At 42.4% G+C, this 19,955-nt stretch overlaps 1 protein-coding gene across 4 annotated transcripts in view; it reads right to left on the minus strand.

Moving 5' to 3' along the window:
• thsd7ba (thrombospondin, type I, domain containing 7Ba) overlaps positions 1–19,955 on the minus strand; it is a 292,455-nt gene that overhangs the window by 184,589 nt on the left and 87,911 nt on the right. The window lies entirely within an intron of this gene.

The following is a 19,955-nucleotide window of genomic DNA, read 5'->3' on the forward strand; positions in this document are numbered from 1 at the left end:
ATCACATTGTATGATTTTTAAATAATTAATTTGCATTTTATTTCATGACATAAGTATTTGATCACCTACCAACCAGTAAGAATTCCAGCTCTCACAGACCTGTTAGTTTTTCTTCAAGAAGCCCTCCTGTTCTCCACTCATTACCTGTATTAACTGCACCTGTTTGAACTCGTTACCTGTATAAAAGACACCTGTTCACACACCCAATCAAACAGACTCCAACCTCTCCACAATGGCCAAGACCAGAGAGCTGTGTAAGGACATCAGGGATAAAACTGTAGACCTGCACAAGGCTGGGATGGGCTACAGGACAATAGGCAAGCAGCTTGGTGAGAAGGCAACTGTTGACGCAATTATTCGAAAATTGACAGGACGACTGCACCGTATTGAGGGGAGGATGGATGGGGCCATGTATCGCGAGATCTTGGCCAACAACCTCCTTCCCTCAGTAAGAACAATGAAGATGGGTCGTGGCTGGGTCTTCCAGCATGACAACAACCTGAAACACACAGCCAGGGCAACTAAGGAGTGGCTCCGTAAGAAGCATCTCAAGGTCCTGGAGTGGCATAGCCAGTCTTCAGACCTGAACACAATAGAAAATCTTTGGAGGGAGCTGAAAGTCTGTATTGCCCAGCGACAGCCCCAAAACCTGAAGGATCTGGAGAAGGTCTGTATGGAGGAGTGGGCCAAAATCCCTGCTGCAGTGTGTGCAAACCTGGTCAAGAACTATAGGAAATGTATGATCTCATTAATTGCAAGCAAAGGTTTCTGTACTAAATATTGAGTTCTGCTTTTCTGATGTATCAAATACTTATGTCATGCAATAAAATGCAAATTAATTACTTAAAAATCATACAATGTGATTTTCTGGATTTTTGTTTTAGATTCCGTCACTCACAGTTGAAGAATACCTATGATAAAAATTACAGACTTTGTAAGTGGGAAAACCTGCAAAATCGGCAATGTATCAAATACTTGTTCTCCCCACTGTAACTATAATCACACACAAACTACAACCACCCTCTCACATAATTATAATCACACACCAACTACAACTACGGTCTCACATAACTATAATTACACACCAACTACGACTACTGTCTCACAAAACTATAATCACACACCAACTACAACTACCATTTCACTATAATACACCAACTACAACTACCTTCTCGCATAACTATCACCAACTACGATTCGTTTTTTAGATGTATAGCTTGAGCCTTGCACAATCACATTTATTTTATAAAGCCCTGTCACAAAGATATTTTTAAAGAGCTGTCACAGTCATTTTAGAGATACCCAGCCTAAAACCCAAAAGAGCAGACGAACAACAGGACATTGGGGATAAGAGTTGAAAAGGACGAACACCAGGTTTAAAGTATCACAGACTTATGTCTGTAGGACACTGATTTGTGGGTTCCTGCAGTGCAATCACACAGTATGTTTAATCATATCCATTGCCATAAGACACATTATTTATTGCTTGGAGTATTGGCTTGCCATATTATTCAATACAAGACATCAGAGCATCCCTACCAGAGAGACATGGTGTGTGCAGTTAAAGCATCCTGTAGAAGAGCCCCAAAGCCTGGCTCAAGAGACTCTTACCCCTAGAAAAGCCCTAATGCCTGGCTAAAGGGGCTCTTACAGGTTAAAAGGTTCAACTTGTGGTTCCATATGGTTTCTTGTTTTCACATTGTTCAAAACAAATAAATAAAAATTGTTTATGTGGAACAAATTTTTTCCAGACAGATTCTTATTTGCTCTTATGTGATTTGCACGGAGCTGACGACATAAGGAATTGTTTTAAGATGGACATTCTATGAAGGAATTCTGAGGGGTGGCGAGTCCTATTCTGGCTGCACAAATACATTGCACTGCAAATCCACAAATATCCTTCTATTCCAGTGACTATGAGTCTACAGAATGTAGTTCTGAGTGTGTAGCTCTAACTGTTAAACTAAGCCAGCCCCATGCAATGCCATAAGTATTGAGACAGTCAAAATTTCTCTTTTTGCTGTAAACTCAAAGCACATCAAACACCACATTGCTGTTGGTTTCAACACTTTTACCAACTAAGAATACCACAACCTATGTGAGCATTAGTGTTGGAAAATCTGGCTCATGGGCAGTTCCAATTGATCCGGGTTTCTTTTTGCATACATTTAAGAGCTGTAAATGTGTATTCTCAGTTCTAACCTTTGCTTTCGCCTTTGGAATCTGTATTGTCAGTAGACATAGAGCAAAAGAAATGAAAAGCAAGAGATTTTGATGCTAAAGAAAGAGGAACTCAATTTAAACCATACAGTAGCACCACCAAATAAACAGTTTTGTATGTCCTGAAAATGAAACTACTGGTGTCACGGGTGGCAACAACCATGTCGGCCAAGGAAAACCACAGCAGTTGATGATGAAAAAAATTACCAGAGCTGTGAAAATGAAAAAAATAAGGGCCAGCAAAATCACCTGTCAAAATGCTGGGGTGAAAATGTCACAATAAGGTTGTTCGCAGAAGAAGAGCTACAGAGTCTATGCTACAAGATACAAGAATTTGATCCGGACCAGAAACAGAAAGGACAGATTAGAATTCAACCAATAGAACAGAAAAGGGACATTTTTATCAAACTAATGGAAAGCAGATGATCAAAAGAATCCCAATTACATTTAACAGAAGCTCTCACAGAGAAAGATGAAGAGTAATTGCATGTATTTTAGATTTAGGTAAAACAACGACACAATTTAGTACTATGTGCATTCTAATCAATGAATGCAAAGGTCAGCGCTGGAAAGACCATATAAATAATAAACATAACACATAAAAAGCTAACAAATACAACAGACAGTGAATGAGTGTTACAGCGGCATCATTCAGTGGAGGGTTAGAGTTGGGGGGGGCCAGACAGTGTAGCGGTGGAGGGTTAGAGTTGGGGGGGGCAGACAGTGTAGCGGTGGAGGGTTAGACGGGGGCAGACAGTGTAGCGGTGGAGGGTTAGACGGGGGCAGACAGTGTAGCGGTGGAGGGTTGGAGTTGGGGGGGGGGCAGACAGTGTAGCGGTGGAGGGTTAGACGGGGGCAGACAGTGTAGTGGTGGAGGGTTAGACGGGGGCAGACAGTGTAGTGGTGGAGGGTTAGACGGGGGCAGACAGTGTAGTGGTGGAGGGTTAGACGGGGGCAGACAGTGTAGTGGTGGAGGGTTAGACGGGGGCAGACAGTGTAGTGGTGGAGGGTTAGACGGGGGCAGACAGTGTAGCGGTGGAGGGTTAGACGGGGGCAGACAGTGTAGCGGTGGAGGGTTAGACGGGGGCAGACAGTGTAGCGGTGGAGGGTTGGAGTTGGGGGGGGGGGCAGACAGTGTAGTGGTGGAGGGTTAGAGTTGGGGGGGGCAGACAGTGTAGTGGTGGAGGGTTAGAGTTGGGGGGGGCAGACAGTGTAGCGGTGGAGGGTTAGACGGGGGCAGACAGTGTAGCGGTGGAGGGTTAGACGGGGGCAGACAGTGTAGCGGTGGAGGGTTAGACGGGGGCAGACAGTGTAGCGGTGGAGGGTTAGACGGGGGCAGACAGTGTAGCGGTGGAGGGTTAGACGGGGGCAGACAGTGTAGTGGTGGAGGGTTAGACGGGGGCAGACAGTGTAGCGGTGGAGGGTTAGACGGGGGCAGACAGTGTAGCGGTGGAGGGTTGGAGTTGGGGGGGGCAGACAGTGTAGTGGTGGAGGGTTAGAGTTGGGGGGGCAGACAGTGTAGTGGTGGAGGGTTAGAGTTGGGGGGGGCAGACAGTGTAGCGGTGGAGGGTTAGACGGGGGCAGACAGTGTAGTGGTGGAGGGTTAGACGGGGGCAGACAGTGTAGTGGTGGAGGGTTAGACGGGGGCAGACAGTGTAGTGGTGGAGGGTTAGACGGGGGCAGACAGTGTAGTGGTGGAGGGTTAGAGTTGGGGGGGGCAGACAGTGTAGCGGTGGAGGGTTAGACGGGGGCAGACAGTGTAGTGGTGGAGGGTTAGAGTTGGGGGGGGCAGACAGTGTAGTGGTGGAGGGTTAGACGGGGGCAGACAGTGTAGCGGTGGAGGGTTGGAGTTGGGGGGGGCAGACAGTGTAGCGGTGGAGGGTTAGACGGGGGCAGACAGTGTAGCGGTGGAGGGTTAGACGGGGGCAGACAGTGTAGTGGTGGAGGGTTAGACGGGGGCAGACAGTGTAGTGGTGGAGGGTTAGACGGGGGCAGACAGTGTAGTGGTGGAGGGTTAGACGGGGGCAGACTGTGTAGTGGTGAGATTGGTTGACAGACAGCATATAGTAAAGATTAGACGGAGTGCATTGCCTACTTCGTAAGTGTTGACAGGGAACGGGTGAGGTCAAAAGAGGAAAGGAATGGAAAAATAGAAGGGGAAAGAAATCATTCAAAGGCCTAAGTTGGAAAGTTGAAGTCATCCATAAATATGCTGTGCTGTGAATTTTTTTTCCGCCCCTTCCTGATTTCCTCTATTATTGCATATTTATCACACTGAATGGTGGCAGATCTTACACATTGTAAGACAAAGCAAACCCAAGTAACACAAACCTCATGTTACAACAATCATAAAACTTGTTTTGAGGGTAGTGGTGATTGTCCTATTTTTAACAATCATACTGCAACTGGTTTTGTGTGTAGTTGGGGTTGTCCTATTTGGATGTTCCAGATATATTGACACATGTACACAAGGTGTGAACATAATCTAAAAGACAACAACTCTAGAGAATTGGTGCTTCCTGCTCTGGCCAAATCCTTCCCTGAAGGTGATGTGGCATAGTCAAATTTGCTATTTTTTGTTGATTTGTTTTTAGGCAGATGGGTATCCACTTACTTACTAACCAAAACAATGACTTCTCATCAAAACTGATAGAATTAATATTTTTTCATAAGTGATTTGACTAACAAAGAAGAATCGAGAGAGTGGGAACTCTGCATATTCTAACTAATCAGCAGATATCCTGGTGAAACCCGTTTCAAATATCAGCAGTTTTATTGGGACTAAAAAGACAAATAAGTGAGTTCTATTGATTTCTCTTGCAAAAACAGACAGTGGCTGTAGATATTTATTGTTTTGGCTAGGTAAGACATTATTGAGAGCTGTAGACAGTGTTGACGTATATGAATGTATGATTTTCTATGTTTAGATAACAAAAGACCATCTGTTTATCTATACCCAGGATGTCACGTTCATTCAAAGCACAACAGTAATTGGCCAATGGGCTTACAGGACTGGGATGTGTATTCTGTTTGGTTGTCTATAAAGCTGAGGTACGACCGTTTCTTTGGGATTGAGTGAGATGAGCTCAAGTTTGTAAGACTGAGTATCGAGTCTGTAACATCATGAACAAAACACTATGTAATGCTGCAATAAATAATTGAATTACTCCCTCCCTTGATGACCAGGAATGGCATCATTATTTCAGCCAATATTTGAAACGGCAATCTTAACAACAGCTGTTTTTACATAAAGGTTAACTGACGTTGAAATGGAAAATTATTTTACACTTGCTTATTGAAAACAGTGCATGTGGGAATTAACTATTATCAATTTCTCTCTTTAGGTACGGCTACTGTTTTTAATATAGTAAAGTTACTACTTGCTAACTATTATTGCAATTTTTTTCTGGACTGTGTTAGTGGAGCCGGCCAAGAAGAGCGAATGTCTCTGACTGACTAACTGACTGCCCCTTGTTAAATAGCGTAGTGGTTAGAGAAGCAGACCTGTAAACTATACTGTAGGCCCCGCGTTCTTATCTCCTCGCAGTCAAAGCGAAATATGCATTATGAATTATTCCGTATAGACGAAAACTTCACTGGCTATAACCTTCAGTATCTACATTATAGTAAGCCTGAAATAAAACTGTTTATGGTTATATTGGGACTGTTTCTGGTGAATTTTTGAAGTATGTGTCCTTGCATGTGTTTTGGGTCAGGATAGACAAAAACGTAGCTGTCTAAAACATTAAGTAGTTACATTATAATAAGCCATAACTAAAACTGTATATTGCGACTGTTTCTGGCATGGAAAAGTTCATCTTCAGTCTCGCTAGCAATTGCTCAATTCTTATGACTATTCATAGGAAGTTAGTAGATTCTAGTAAGCTCATTACTGGCTAATAAGCTGTTAAAACGGCCTGTGGCAAAAACCATACTGTTCATAGATGCTATTTGTGGTGGAAGTAAACTTAATAAGAAATGTCAGTTTACCACAATCCTCAATGGTGTCTAGAGACTAAAACGTGTAATGCCGTGGTGTAGTGGTTAAAGACAGTGTCTCTCATATGGAAGACATAAATTTGAATTTAGTGAGAATAACAACATTTATACATTTTATTTGCGGGACACAATAAAACTGTTTACGGTTATATTGGGACTATTGCTTGTGGATTTTCGAAGTATACACCCGCGCATGCTTTTTGGGTCAGGATAGACAAAACCTTAGCTGGCTACAACATTCATTAGCTACGTTGATGTAAGCCTAAACTAAAACTGTTCATGGTTATCAAATTTATTTATAAAGCACTTTTTACATTAGCAGATGTCACAAAGTGCTTTTACAAAACACCTGGCCTTAAACCCCAAGGAGCAAACATCATTAGTGTTGAACAGGTTATACAGTATTGCAACTATTTCTGATAGAATTGTGGAATCTTTCTTTTCACCTAATGAAAAAGTTAGTTATCGTCATCTTTATTGATAGTTATTGTAACAATATCATTCATGCCATTAAATGAAATAGCTTTGGCAGTGTAAAGTTCAGACTTGCCAGCAATTGCTCAATTCTTATGACTATTCCAGTAAGTAAGTAGATACCGGGAAAGCCTATTACTGGTTAATACGCTGTTAATGGCCAGTGGCAAATGCCCTACATGGTAAGAAACGTTAGTTAGTTTAACTGTATCATTGTCATTCTCGAATTGCCGATTAGCTGTTAAAACGGCCAGTAGCAATAGAGGATTTCTTCAGGATAGACAAACACTTCGCTGTCTACACGATTCTCTCGTCTTTTCATTTGACAGAAAAGTCTGTTATCGTCACCTATATTGATACAGTAGATATTGTATCAATGTAAATCACGAATGGCTGTAACAGTTGATGAAGTAGGACACAAGCACAGGGAAAACAGAGGACATTTAACTATAGAACTTGAACTATAACCAAAGGAAACACTACAAATGAGAGGACAGAACAACTGAAACATAAGGCAAACGCCAAATAAAGACTGACAAGATACAATGGGTAAGGAGGAACAATGATTAGGAAAACAGGTGAGGGCAATAAACAACAAAACGAGTGACCATGATCCAAGCAAGGGAGAGAGGGCGCTGGGTCTCATTGGCCCGGCAAACCAGCCATGCCAGGATGTGGCATCAAGTACTCCTGACTGCTGTGTGCAATTTGGGGCGGGGATCAATGTGGGCAGAGTCATACGTTTGAACCCGCCCATCGTTTTTTTTTCCATCTAAGGTTTGACAGTAACACACACGTTTGTGCATGGCACATGTTGAATACAAACATAGTTCATTTTTGATGATAGTAAGAAATATTACATTGTGATACCGGCCAGAGTATGTGACCTCTGGAGCGAAGGTTACGCTCTGCTATACCGCTCCATGTCTTTCCCATGGCTCTGCTCTAAACCGCTATTCACTCACAGGAAAAATAACTACCACTCCAAATTCGCTCCATTCATTTTGTTTAGTCATTATTCAAACAAAATCAGTAAATTCTGTGATTATGTAGAGTGAGGAGAACAAGTATTTGATACACTGCCGATTTTGCAGGTTTTCCTACTTACAAAGCATTGTAGAGGTCTGTACTTTTTATCATAATACCAGAAAATCCAGAAATTCACATTGTATGATTTTTTTATAATTAATTTGCATTTTATTGCATGACATAAGTATTTGATCACCTAGCAACCAGTAAAAATTCTCTCACAGACCTGTTAGTTTTTCTTTAAGAAGCCCTCCTGTTCTCCACTTATTACCTGTAATAACTGCACCTGTTTGAACTCATTACCTGTATAAAATAATAATAATAATAATAATAATAATAATAATAATAATAATAATAATAATAATAATAATAATACATTTATTTTGTATAGCGCCTTTAAAAGTAGCTTTCTCAAAGCGCTTTACAGACAAGCATAGCAGAAACAGTACAATTTAAATACAAGGATAAACACAGAGGAATTTAAATCAAGTAAAAGCAATCCTGAAATAAAATGTTTTAAGAAGAGATTTAAAAGTCGCTAGTGTATTTGCTTCTCTGATGTCAGCCGGGAGGGAATTCCAAAGCTTAGGAGCATAGACAGAGAAAGCGCGATCACCCCTAGTATGAAGCCGTGTCTTAGGAACGACTAAGAGACCGCTTCGTGAGGAACGCAGGTTCCGACAAGGTGTGTAAGGCATTAATAAATCAGTCAAGTACTGAGGTGCCAGGTGGTGCAAAGATTTATAAGCCAACATAAGGATTTTAAAATCAATGCGGTATCTAACAGGTAGCCAGTGCAGGTACTCCAAGACAGGGGTTATATGGTCCCTAGTCCTGGCCCCAGACAGTACTCTAGCAGCTGAATTTTGAAGATATTGTAGTTTATCCAGTGTTGATTTTGATACCCCAGCTAGAAGACCATTACAGTAATCTATGCGTGAAAAAACAAAAGAGTTTATCAACATCTCAGCAACTGGGAAGGACAGCATAGGACGTAGTCGAGCTATATTTCTGAGATGATAAAACGATGTCTTAACTGTATTCTTCACAAATGGCTCAAATGACAAAGTGGCATCAAATATGACACCAAGATTTTTTTGTTTGCTCTTAAACTCCAAGGCACCACCATCAACAGACAGAGTAGGAGACCCAACCTTTCGCAGTTGATGAGGAGAACCAAGGAGCATAACTTCTGTTTTTGAGCCGTTTAGAGACAGAAAATTATTGGACATCCAAGTCTTTATCTCAGTAATACAGTTAGAAAGATGTACAACATTCGCTTGCTGACCGGGTCTGGTGTGGATATAAATCTGTGTATCATCAGCATAAAAGTGGTAATTAAGGTTGAGAGATTGTAGTAGTTGACCGAGTGGATAGATATACATATTAAACAGCAGGGGACCCAAAACCGACCCTTGCGGAACACCAGTGTGGACAGAACCAGTTTTGGACCTAAAACCACCCATAAAAACAAATTGACTGCGGTCTTTAAAATAGGACGTGAACCAGTCAAGAATGCTCTCTGACAAACCAAATACATGTTCGAGACGATTGAGTAATAAAGTATGGTCAATAGTGTCGAAGGCTGAACTAAGATCCAAAAGGATAAGAATGGACGTGGAGCCGGAGTCAGAAGCAATAAGTAAATCGTTAGTGACTTTCACCAGCGCAGTCTCAGTGCTGTGTAATTTTCGAAAACCAGATTGATGAGGCTCAAATAATTTATATTTCAATTAAGTGTTTGTTTAATTGAAGTGCGACCACACCTTCCAAGATTTTAGCCAAAAATGAGAGATTCGAGATTGGGCGGTAGTTTGACAGATTTTTCACATCAGAGTTTTGCTTTTTTAAAACGGGAGTAACCGCAGCAGTTTTTAGTGTTGCTGGCACCTCCCCAAGTGACAAAGAGTCATTTATTATAGCGAGAACTGAGGGACATAAGGGACCAAAGCAGGATTTAAACAGACTGCTAGGCATAGGATCAAGTATGCAAGTGGTAGCTTTCATACTAGAAACCTGCTTGCAGAGCATCTCAGGTTGTAATAAAGTAAATTTGGAGAAAGGAGTGCCAGAGAAACTCAGAGTACTAACTGCAAGATCAGCAGGGTGCAAAGTGTGAATATTTGTGCGAATATTGTAAATTTTTTCGCTGAAAGATTTCAGAAACTCGTTACACAACCAGTCAGATGAAGTCAGAGAACGGACATTATCTACTTTAAGTAGACTGTTAATTGTGCGAAAGAGATGTCTAGGATTATTTTGATTGTTATCAATAATATCTGAGAAATAAGCAGATCTTGCAGTTTCAATGGCTCCTCTGTAGTTTGACAAACAGTCTTTCCAAGCTTGGTGAAACACATTTAAACCATGGTGACGCCATTTCCGCTCTAGTTTCCGACACGCAGCTTTCTGTATACGCAAATCATCATTATACCATGGGGCTGGCTGTACGAATGAAACAGTACGTGTTTTTATGGGTGCAAAAATGTCCAAACTGGTTGTAAGAACATTATTAAATCCAGAGATGGTGTCTTCAAGAGATGCGGAAGACATAGCATCTAAAGAAGAGACAATCGAGTTTGCGAAGGTGGCATGATCAATTGATTGCCATTTACGGAAAGAAATAGAACGCAAAGTATCTCTACTAGAGTTAAATATCTCAATATTAAAAAAGATAGCTAGATGGTCAGAAAGCCCAGCATCAACAACGGAGAGATTGGAGAGAAAAGAGTCGTTTGCAATAATTAAATCTAGTGTATGTCCTTTACAGTGAGTAGGGACATTTACAAACTGAGAAAAATTAAAACAGTCCAAAAGTGATAGAAAATCCTTGGCCAAGACACAAGCTTTCTGATCTACATGTATGTTAAAATCACCCAGAATAAAAATTCTCTTAAATCTGACGGACAATATGGAAAGAAGATCAGCAAACTCAGACAAGAAGTCCTTATTTGTTTTAGGAGGTCGATAGATAGTGACGACAGCAGAATGGAGAGCAGAGTGAGAATCAGATACATTTAAAACAAGACATTCAAATGTTTTAAAAGAAGGTACAGACACAGGGTGGATCTTGTATTGTAGTTTGTAGACAACTATGATACCCCCACCTCTACCTGTAGTCCGCGAGACGTCAAGGAGACCAAAGCCCGTTGGAGTCAGCTGATTAAAAAGAAGACCATCGTCCTGTTTGTGCCAAGTTTCCGTAAGGAAAAACAAGTCTAGCTTCTTGTCCATGATAAAATCCGATAGCAGAAAGGCTTTGTTGTTCACAGAGCGCACGTTAAGCAACGCTGCTTTTAATGGGCTTGCAGACACCGCATCATCACACGGTTGTCGCTGATACGGCAGAGCTGATAAGTTAGTAAAATCAGGCCCATGGGAAGACAGTCTTTTAATCCTTCATCGGCAGTTCAAAACTGGAATGGAAGAAGACGAGGAAGAGATGTAGCTTCGTCCTGTGCTACGATGAATATACCGCTTTGGTCTCAGTAATCCAGCCCTGTCACAATGGTCGTGGATGTCCCCAAACAGATAGTAATTCCGCTTCAGGGATAAGAGCTGGCGAGAGGTGTATTGTAAGGCCATATTCATTGAAGCCTCGTCAGCACCAGCACCCAAATAGTCCTATCTGTGAGTCCACAAAGCCAGAAGATGACCACCAGGCAAGCACCCAGAGAAGCAATCTCCCGGCGTACATGAAGAAAGCACGCTGCATCACAATGTCAGTTCGGAGAGCGGAGAGGCAGCCAGTGTGCGCCAGCGTACCCGCAGGAGTTTAGCAATTGAAAAAAAATAGCTCCACCCCCATCAATCCCAGGATGCACCAGTCGGGAAAAAGACATTTTTCATTACCTGTCCACACACTCAAACAGACTCCAACCTCTCCACAATGGCCAAGACCAGAGAGCTGTATAAGGACATCAGGGATAAAATTGTAGACCTGCACAAGGCTGGGATGGGCTACAGGACAAGCAGTTTGGTGAGAAGGCAACAACTGTTGGTGCAATTATTAGAAAATGGAAGAAGTTCAAGATGGTCAATCTCCCTCGGTCTGGAGCTCAATGCAAGATCTTACCTCGTGGGGCATCATGAGGAAGGTGAGGGATCAGCCCAGAACTACACGGCAGGACCTGGTCAATGACCTGAAGAGAGCTGGGACCACAGTCTCAAAAAAAAAAAACATTAGTAACACACTACACCATCATGGATTAAAATCCTGCAGCGCCTGCAAGGTCCCCCCTGCTCAAGCCAGAGCATGTCCAGGCCCATCTGAAGTTTGCCAATGACCATCTGGATGATCCAGAGGAGGAATGGGAGAAGGTCATGTGGTCTGATGAGACAAAAATAGAGCTTTTTGGTCTAAAATCCACTCGCCGTGTTTGGAGGAAGATGAAGGATGAGTACAACGCCAAGAACACCATCCCAACCGTGAAGCATGGAGGTGGAAACATCTTTCTTTGGGGATGCTTTTCTGCAAAGGGGACAGGACAACTACAACATATTGAGGGGAGGATAGATGGGGCCATGTATCACGAGATCTTGGCCAACAACCTCCTTCCCTCAGTAAGAACAATGAAGATGGGTCGTGGCTGGGTCTTCCAGCATGACAACGACCCGAAACACACAGCCAGGGAAACTAAGGAGTGGCTCCGTAAGAAGCATCTCAAGGTCCTGGAGTGGCATAGCCAGTCTCCAGACCTGAACACAATAGAACATCTTTGGAGGGAGCTGAAAGTCTGTATTGCCCAGCGACAGCCCCAAAACCTGAAGGATCTGGAGAAGGTCTGTATGGAGGAGTGGGCCAAAATCCCTGCTGCAGTGTGTGCAAACCTGGTCAAGAACTACAGGAAATGTATGATCTCTAATTGCAAACAAAGGTTTCTGTACTAAAGTTCTGTTTTTCTGATGTATCAAATACTAATGTCATGCAATAAAATTAAAATTAATTACTTAAAAATCATACAATGTGAGTTTCTGGATTTTTGTTTTAGATTCCGTCACTCACAGTTGAAGAATACCTATGATAAAAATTACAGACTTCTACATGCTTTGTAAGTGAGAAAACCTGCAAAATCGGCAATGTATCAAATACTTGTTCTCCCCACTGTAACTATAATCACACACAAACTACAACCACCCTCTCAAATAATTATAATCACACAACTACAGTCTCACATAACTACAATCACACACCAACTACGACTACGGTCTCACAAAACTTTAATCATACACCAACTACAGGGCCAAAATCCCTGCTGCAGTGTGTGCAAACCTGGGCAAGAACTACAGGAAACATATGATCTCTGTAATTGCAAACAAAGGTTTCTGTACCAAATATTAAGTTCTGCTTTTCTGATGTATCATATACTTATGTCATGCGATAAAATGCAAATTAATTACTTACTTCTGGATTTTTGTTTTAGATTCCGTCACTCACAGTTGAAGAGTACCTATGATAAAAATTACAGACTTCTACATGCTTCTACACACTGTATGTCAAGTATTCAATTTTATATAACCAAGCCGTACAGAATTTTTATGAAGTATAGCTGTTTTTTTAACAACATGAAAGGATGAGAATACAGTATAAATAATCATAATCTCAAATTGTCTACAGATCTGTCTATCAGTCTTTTAGCCAAAAAAGTATACATCCAAACAAGTACCACTATATGATTCATTTTATTATAAATTTTATATGACAACAAAATAGCAAAGCATTTCCATTACACTATCGGCTGGCAAGAACATCTGCATTTTTAAACAACATTACACCTATAGAATGTATAAAATAAAATACAATTTACTTGCTTTGAATTAAATTGAAACGTAAAAGCCGTATGAGCACACAGCCAAAAAGGAACAAAAATATATATTCCATCAGTGGGCTACATGTCAAGAAATTGCTAATTGCATTCTTTCAAATATTAAGCGCTCAGCATTTAACTAGCATATACATTGTGTATATTGGCTGTAAAAACTAAACTCTAAAACTGACTTGAAATTAAATAGAAATGTTTAGCTAAATGTCTGTCTATAGTAACTTGGAAAACACTTTTAGAAAGACGAGTTTGGCCAGAGTCTGTGGGTTCTGGATGATTTATTGGCTCATGATACATTTCTTTTCATTACTATACTTCTCTACCATTGCAACCACTGCACTTTTGTCCAACGAGGACCGTTGCAGCTGTGTAAAGTATGAGCAGTCGCGTTTGTCTCTAAACTGGCTACATACCTGATCATCCCTTATCACCCACTCGGTTTTAAAACTACGATCCAAGACAGCTGCTGCATGGGACAAGATGCTTATCTTAAAAGAACTGCATGTAATGTGTGGAAACAGTCTCTTATAGTGTAGTTTTTCAATAATATTGTAGCTTATTAAACAGATAATACAACTAGTACCACATTAAATGTGTTATATACAGCTCCGAAAAAATTAAGAGACCACTGCACTATTTCTTTCCTTTCCAAAACAGTCGAAAAGGAAGGTTTGAGTGAGGAACAGAAGGGTTCCTCACGCTTCTGTTCCTCACTCAATTTTCTTTTCTTTTTTTCCGGAGCTGTATATACAGTGGATATAAAAAGTCTACACACCCATGTTAAAATGCCAGGTTCTTGTGATGTAAAAGAATGAGACAAAGATAAGTAATGTCAGAACTTTTTCCACCTTTAATGTGACCTATAACATGAACAATTCAATTGAAAAACCAACTGAAATCTTTGAGGGGGAAAAATACAAAATAAAAAAGTGTACACCCTGTAATTCCGAATTCACTGGGCTAGATTGTTATCTTTTAGATTAGATTCTTAAGGCCATAGAGAGCAAGACTTCTGGTAAACACTACAGTATTTCCCCTTAGATTGTATATTCCTTAAGATGTCCCCTTGAGTGGCAATGGATTGAGATTGAATAGTGAACTGGAGGAAATTCCCTTTTCTGGCAGCATCAGAAGAGGTTTATAATTAGCCTCCTTACACGGGCTAGCAAAGTTTGTCTCGGGCAAGCAGAGTTAAAGGTCCCATGACATGCTACTTTTTGTAGGCTTTAATATAGGCCATAGTGGTCCCTAGTACTGTATCTGAAATCTTTTTTCAAAAATTCAGCCTTGCTGCAGAATTATAGCCACTACAATAGTCACAGAATGAGCTTCCTTCAAACGGCCCGTATTGGTGTCTGTGACTTTAAATTTTAATGAGGATGAAAAAGGCGGGGCAAGGTGGTGGGTGGGCGGGGCATGGTGGTGGGTGGGCGTGGCCTTTACCATCTTGCGGCAAAGGTAACGTGCATGTTTACCGGTATGTCTGGATCATATTGCAATGGCACAAAGACACATTGAAGCATTTCAGTTTGACCAAGAATCCGATCCAGATGGAGAAGCAACGGATGAAGAAGTTGCAACTCAGCGCCTCCAGAAGGATGTTTCCGAATGGTTAGTTAAAAATATTATGTCTATATGATACTTTGTTAGGATGTCTGATTATCATGTAAGTTAAAGCTAAAGCTAATCTGCTTTTGCCTTTTCATGTTTCTCTGATTTGTGATGATTTTAAAGCTGTGTTAGCATCTATATCAGTAAATATTCTAGTTTAGAGAAGAGGGTTTTTTTAAATGTAAAAATTCTCCCTTCATATCATGAAGTCACGTTACACAAGATATATAAAGCCTATATATTTATGTGCGCGCAGGAGTAAATAATTTTGTTGTGTAACATTATGTACATAGTCGGTGAAATGTTTGCCACAGACATGCAAAACTTTGGGAAGCTGTGTCGGTGCTTTTCCGGAGAAAATGAAATCATTCCACTGGTTCTTCTGTGGCATGTACGAAGGAAGTAAAAAACGGCTTCGTTGCTCATCTCTACATCCTATTACTGAGCAATTATTGTGTTTCCTTCGCTCAAAAGCGATGATGCCCCTCCTCGTCGCGTAGACAAATTGAAGTCGCGCTCACACACATGTGTGCCTCACACCTGGCTCTATTTAAATTATTTCGCTGGGCGGGCAAAGCAGAAAAAGGGGAGTTACCATGGGAGTTAACAATTTCTCCTTGCGACGTCACAAAGAGACGGGTCCAGATCAACCTGTTTGATTCTCCGTTTTCTCCAAGTCAGAGAAAGATAGAAAATGCTCAATTTACACCGAATGGAATTTTTAGAAAATTTGGGACCATATATAGGCTAGGTGAACTCATATTAATGTTAAAAAACCTCACAAAATGAAAATTTCATGTCAGGGGACCTTTAAACTGTTGCATTATATGCCAGCGCAGTATTTCACAGAGTGGTGAAACCCTCCCCATCTCTACTTCTGAAAGGTTCTTTTTATTCCCAGTCATGTTACTGACCTGTTTCCAATCAACCTAATTAGTTGTGTGATGTTTCCCTTCAAACACTTTTTTTAGCATTACACAAAATGTCCAGTCTTTTTTCGCCTCTGTTCCAGCTTTTTAGAAATGTGTTGCTGGTATCAAATTCAAAGTGGGCATATATTTTTAAAGAAACAATAACATTTCTCAGTTTCAAAATATTATGTCATCTTTGTACTATTTTCTATTGAATATAGGGTCCCCTAACCCTTCTCCCTTCCACACCTCCTCCCCTCCACCCCTCCTCCCTTCCACACCTCCTCCCTTCCACACCTCCTCCCCTCCACCCCTCCTCCCCTCCACCCCTCCTCCCTTCCACACGTCCTCCCTTCCACACGTCCTCCCCTCCACCCCTCCTCCACTGCTCCGCACCTCCACACCTCCACCCCTCCCCTCCTCCCTTCCTCCCTTCCACCCCTTCTCCCTTCCACACGTCCACCCCTCCACCCCTTCTCCCCTCCACCCCTTCTCCCTTCCACACGTCCTCCCCTCCACATCTCCTCCCCTCTACTGCTCCGCACCTCCCCCCATATGCAGGTGGATCACAGCCTTCCTGTCCAACAGGAGGCAGCACGTGCGGCTGAGGAAGTACTTGTCTGACCCCCTGACCATCAGCACCGGCTCCCCTCAAGGCGGTGTCATGTCAATCCTATTATTCTCCCTGAACACCAACAGCTGCACCTCCAGTCATCACTCTGTCAAGCTTTGCGGAAGACACCACTCAGACTTATTTCTGATGGAGATGAGTCAGCCTACAGGTGGGATTAACCATTTGGTGTCCGGGTGGAGTCAGAGCAACTTGGAAATCAACACCCTAAAGACAGTGGAGATGATAGTGGACTTCAGGAGAAGCCCAGCTGCCCTTCCCCCCCATCGCCATGTATGGCTCCCAGTCAACTCTGTGGAGTCCTTTCGCTCTCTGGGCACCACCATCGCCCAGAACCTCAAGGTGGAGCTGAACATCACCTCTCTTACAAAGAAAGCACAGCAGAGGATGTACTTCCTGCAGGAGCTGAAAAAGTTCAACCCGCCAAAACTATGATGGTGCATTTCTACAATGCCATCATAGAGTCAACCTGACTCCACCCTCCATCACGGTCTGGGACGCTGCAGCCACAGCCAAAGACAAGGGCAGGCTGCAACACATCATCCACTCTGCAGAGAGGGTGATTGGCTGCAACCTGCTGTCTCTACATGACCTACACACCTCCAGGATGCGGAGGCAAGTGGCAAAGATCGGGGCTGATCCCTCTCACCCCAGAAATGGCTATTCAGTGCTCTCCTCACTGGCAGATGGCTAATGTCTATCAGGACCATAACCACCTGCCACAAGAACAGTTTCTTAAGCCTCATGAACATTCTCCAGGAACCAAATTGACTATAGCCCGCACCCGATATGTACATACTACCTATAACCCCCCCCCCCCCCCCCCATGTCTCTCTAACACCCCGTTTCCTGCCTCTTTAACAGCTCTCTTTTAAAATGATGTCCCTCCAACACCTCTGTAAGGGCAGTTGATTTAACTCCCTGTCCCTCTCTCAGAACGGGTAAAGTCTGATATACGAGTATGTCAGATGAAGCAGTCCCTGGCTGAGAAACAAACAACCCAACTAGTAGAGCCAGTCCTTTAGTGGCAATGGAAGGTAGCTGTAATGAGACTGCAGACTGGCTTTTTATTCACCAGTTTAAATGACACAGATCAGCACATATCCCCTTAGACTCCTTAGCCGTGATGCCATTATCATGTTCTCTCTCCGTCTCTTTACCCCAGTCCTTGTCCTTCTCTCCTCTCTTTACCCCAGTCCTTGTCCTTCCCTCCGTCTCTTTACCCCAGTCCTTGTCCTTCCCTCCGTCTCTTTACCCCAGTCCTTGTCCTTCTCTCCGTCTCTTTACCCCAGTCCTTGTCCTTCTCTCCGTCTCTTTACCCCAGTCCTTGTCCTTCTCTCCGTCTCTTTACCCCAGTCCTTGTCCTTCTCTCCGTCTCTTTACCCCAGTCCTTGTCCTTCTCTCCGTCTCTTTACCCCAGTCCTTGTCCTTCTCTCCGTCTCTTTACCCCAGTCCTTGTCCTTCTCTCCGTCTCTTTACCCCAGTCCTTGTCCTTCTCTCCGTCTCTTTACCCCCGTCCTTGTCCTTCTCTCCGTCTCTTTACCCCCGTCCTTGTCCTTCTCTCCTCTCTTTACCCCCGTCCTTGTCCTTCTCTCCTCTCTTTACCCCCGTCCTTGTCCTTCTCTCCTCTCTTTACCCCCGTCCTTGTCCTTCTCTCCTCTCTTTACCCCAGTCCTTGTCCTTCTCTCCTCTCTTTACCCCAGTCCTTGTCCTTCTCTCCTCTCTTTACCCCAGTCCTTGTCCTTCTCTCCTCTCTTTACCCCAGTCCTTGTCCTTCTCTCCTCTCTTTACCCCAGTCCTTGTCCTTCTCTCCTCTCTTTACCCCAGTCCTTGTCCTTCTCTCCTCTCTTTACCCCCGTCCTTGTCCTTCTCTCCTCTCTTTACCCCAGTCCTTGTCCTTCTCTCCTCTCTTTACCCCAGTCCTTGTCCTTCTCTCCTCTCTTTACCCCAGTCCTTGTCCTTCTCTCCTCTCTTTACCCCAGTCCTTGTCCTTCTCTCCTCTCTTTACCCCAGTCCTTGTCCTTCTCTCCTCTCTTTACCCCAGTCCTTGTCCTTCTCTCCTCTCTATCTCACTTTCTCCATCCCAAGTGATTGAATTGTACATTAGAATTTTGTAGAATATACAGAGACATTCAGGAACCACAGACAAACTGGGAATTTGGCAGAAATGTTGCTAAAGCTTTCCTCTCCTGAGCTCAATTATCTGTGACACCATACCATCTTTGCTGAGAGTCTGAGACACTGAATCCATCACAGTGAAATGGCATCAAACGTGCCATTATACCTCTTAGCCTGAAGTGGATCCATTCAGAACTCAATAACAATGTGTCTGAAACATTCAGAATCCAATTAGATAGCTGGTTACATCGGTATAATTAAAATAATCAAAAGGGTAATTTCCTAGTAATGCCTGCAGTGCCATTATCGGGTTTTCATAGCCACATTAGCTGATATTTAAATATTAAATTAAATGGATTATCTAACTGACATGTTAAATGAGGCCTTTATTCATTTCCTGTACCTGCAAAGATCAGCCGTCCTCTAACTGTCTAATGTAGTTTAGATTTCCTTTTGTTATACTAAAGCTAATCCTTTATCAAAATCCTATTCGTACCCCAAGTATGCCATTTATAGACACATTTTAGTACTAAACCTCTGAAAAAAGTCCAGAAAACAGCCACTGTTGTGAATAACACAACAGTGCTTTTTCTGACACATTCAGGCAAGTTGTGACATGTCTGAATCCTTTAGGATCTTCCAATGAACATCTCTGGAACATCACTTTTTCGCTCATCAACACACACATAATATATTGTGACAGAATAATAAAACATGCTTAAAGAGATGCAATTATTTTCACAGAGTGTAGAGATGAGCAATTATAAACTGTCTGCTTCAGAACCCCAAAGATGGCAGTCTGCTAGAACTGGAGTACTTCAGAACCCCAAAGATGGTAGTCTGCTAGAACTGTCTGCTTCAGAACACCAAAGATGGCAGTCTGGTATAACGGTCTGCTTCAGAACCCCAAAGATGGTAGTCTGCTAGAACTGTCTGCTTCAGAACACCAAAGATGGCAGTCTGGTATAACGGTCTGCTTCAGAACCCCAAAGATGGTAGTCTGGTAGAACTGTCTGCTTCAGAACCCATACACCAGCACAACCCTCATGAATAATGCAATACTTTTCAGGGATGCAATGTGATGGTTGACCACAGTGAATATCTTACAGAATTACATGGTTTAAAGTAAATCTAGATGTC

The sequence above is a fragment of the Esox lucius genome, chromosome 20 (genome assembly GCF_011004845.1).
Source record: "Esox lucius isolate fEsoLuc1 chromosome 20, fEsoLuc1.pri, whole genome shotgun sequence".
NCBI classification, from domain to species: domain Eukaryota; kingdom Metazoa; phylum Chordata; class Actinopteri; order Esociformes; family Esocidae; genus Esox; species Esox lucius.